Source organism: Chionomys nivalis, chromosome 23, assembly GCF_950005125.1.
Source record: "Chionomys nivalis chromosome 23, mChiNiv1.1, whole genome shotgun sequence".
In the NCBI taxonomy this organism is placed as follows: Eukaryota; Metazoa; Chordata; class Mammalia; order Rodentia; family Cricetidae; genus Chionomys; species Chionomys nivalis.
Window position 1 is genome coordinate 41,247,034 of NC_080108.1, and position 2,788 is coordinate 41,249,821.

The 2,788-nt window shown below is 50.3% G+C and overlaps 1 long non-coding RNA gene across 1 annotated transcript; it reads right to left on the reverse strand.

Annotated features, from left to right (window-relative positions):
• Positions 1 to 212: 212 nt before the first annotated feature.
• LOC130865240 (uncharacterized) lies at positions 213 to 1,994 on the reverse strand. Its single transcript, XR_009056088.1, has 3 exons — positions 1,941 to 1,994; positions 579 to 740; positions 213 to 269 (listed from the first exon to the last, which is right to left on the reverse strand). It is a non-coding gene; the product is annotated as an uncharacterized LOC130865240 (long non-coding RNA).
• Between the last annotated feature and the right edge of the window lie 794 nt (positions 1,995 to 2,788).

A 2,788-nucleotide genomic window follows, 5' to 3' on the forward strand; every position in this document is an offset into this window, starting at 1 on the left:
GGGTGAGCTCTCCAGCATTGAAGATCATCAGGGAAGAATGGAGGCGGTGTGTAGAGAAGTGGGGGAAGGGGCACTGTAGTTCAGGGTGACCTCTCCCTGTCTTTTCCTGTTTCATTCCCACCCTTTACCTGCAGTCTCCCCATCCCTCGCCTCTCGCCCCTCTGACTAGAAGCTCCCGCTTGCTGAAATGGGGGCAGGGAATCGCGGCTACTCACATTCTCATTTTCAGAGAAATATTTCTCATTGCCACCAGATCCCTGCCAGGCTATCTGCAAAGTGAGGAGAAAACATCATAGACAATGTAGACAATCACCCAAGACAAGCCTGGAGGATGTCAGTGGCAAGGAAGAGAGATGGTATTCAGGGAGGTTTTGACGTTACACAAAACGTGAGCTGTATCAGACTCTTGCCCTGATCCTCATATTTCCAAGAGAAACCAGTCTGACTGTGGAAGTTTATATTCCAGGAAATAATATCAGAATTGTATCCTATGGGGAATCTTACTTCTTAGGGCCCGCATCTTCAGAATTAGCAAGCCAAGACATCCCATTACCCACCCTTCCTCTCTCGGTTCCTACCTCACTGAGGCGATTGGTGTTCAAGTCTCCGAGCAGCAGCGTGTCCGATGTGTGAGCCACCAAGTACCGTTCCTTCCCCAGGATCTTCACCTCTTCTACCTCATAGCCATAGTGGGACTTGAGCACCACCCTGGTCCCTGAAGACAGGTTCTTCACTATCACCTGGGAAGGGACCAGTCCAACCCATCAGGCTTTCCCAGAGCAGGAGAAGAGTGAAGGTGCGCTGGTCCCTCACGCAACTCCAGGATACCTTGTTTCTCCCTCGGCCTGGGATGCTGTTGATAAGGACAATACTTGCACCCACACAGGGGCTTGCTACCTAGGAAATACTTCCCCATGGCCTGGGCTGTCCGTGGCCATTCGATTCTGAGAGCTCTACTCGGTAACACTAATCACTCACTTTGTTCCTGCACTTCTTAGTACAAAGCTCTTTACCTATGAAGACAGAATACTATATCGTCGTTACTGTTATATAATTATGAACCTATTATTATCGTTATTATATCATCACGTGCCTAAGATGACCTCCAACTGGCCATCCTCCTAAATGCTAAGATTTTCTTTCTTTTTCTTCCTCTTCTACTTTTTTCTTTTTTGAGACATGTAGCTCTGGTTGGCCTGGAACTTGCTATATAGACCAGGCTGGCCTCAACCTCACTGGCCACATACCAGACCACAATGTCTTTTTTAAAAAGAATTGGAATTACATGTGTGGGTGTGTACAAAGGTGAGTGCAGGTGCCGGATGTCGGAAGAGGGCGTAGCATCCCCAAGGCTGAAGACCCAGCGATTGTGAGACACTAACACGGCACTGGGAACTGAACTTGTGTTCTCTGTAAGAATAGTAAGAGCCGTATCTCTGGGTACGATGTCTTACAGATAAATTACCTTTGTACTCTCAGTCCTTAACAGATCTCACACAGTAGAGAAAGGATAAACGTTTCTGGAGAGACTGGAAAGATCCAGGAACAAACTGGTAATAAGAGCAAGGGAAGGGAAGTGGGAGAGTGAGACGCGCGTCTCTGGGACAACAGAGTCGTGCGATTACAGTTCGCCTGAGATCCTACACGTCCACAACTCTAGTGGGTGGCGCTGAGAACAGCTTCACACTGGGGAGATACAGGCACCAATCCCTGTATCTCTTGAGCCAGGTGTGTAAACCTTTGCTTGCGATGGGTTAGAACAACTACGTAGCAGGAGGGTTGCCAGAAGTTGCCCTGACACATTCAGTTCCCTACGATAGCTCTGCCAGAGGGAGGAAGGTTAAATTTGACACTGTGGCTGTGGCCAGCAGGCGGGGGAAATGTTACAAGGACAGATGAGCCATGAGAGGTCTCAGCATGCTAGGCCATCAGCTGCTCACCTGGCTGGGTCCCACATACGTCAGCTCAAACTTGTTCTTGTAAATACTCCTTCGGAGGCAGCAGTCAAACTGTTCCACCCCACCACAGAGGGTACCCTGAGAGAGAGAGGGACAGCATGGAAGGCGATGCACGGCGCGCTGGCCAAGGACGGTGTCTGGATATACCCCAAGACCTCAGACCTCAGTGTCACAATCTAGACAGAAGTGGCCAGCAAAGGGTGGGCAGGTTCTGGACATGTCAGAAAAAAAGTGGCAATCCCAGGACTTACAGGGATCACACGTGGGTTGGACAATGAGGGAATCAGGCTGTCCTGGACAAGCGTGTCCCTCAGGGCCTCCTGGAAAGTGTAAGTTTCCCTTTCCTGCCTTTAACAGCAGATTTTTTAGGTTGAAGTCACAAGGCAGCTGGAGTTCTCTTGTGTCAGAGTAGAGCGACTCCCTTGGCATAGGGAGTAGTTTCTATTTTACTGTAGTTTGGAGACAATCGCCAGTACAGAAAGGGGCTCCTAACAACACACCGCACAGAGCCGGGAGCCGTCCCGCTTCCATGCCAAGGCTGTGATGGTGTATAAGCTGGCAATCTCCTTGGGCTTGGCCTCTTCCCAGATGCTTCTTCGAGGACTCCAGTTGAACACCCGGAGTCTAGAAAGGTAAAGAGTGAAAATGACCAGTACTGATAGGGAAGCATCTCACTCTACAGAAAGGGAAGCAAACACAAAAGGGCAGACCGGCGAGGCGGCCCAACGGGAGGGGAAAAGGTGCGGGGAGTTGAGGGGGTAGGGGTGAAAGGAGCAGGTAGAAGATGGAGGCCAGGTGTGGTGGTGCACGCCTGTAATGCCAGCAGGTGA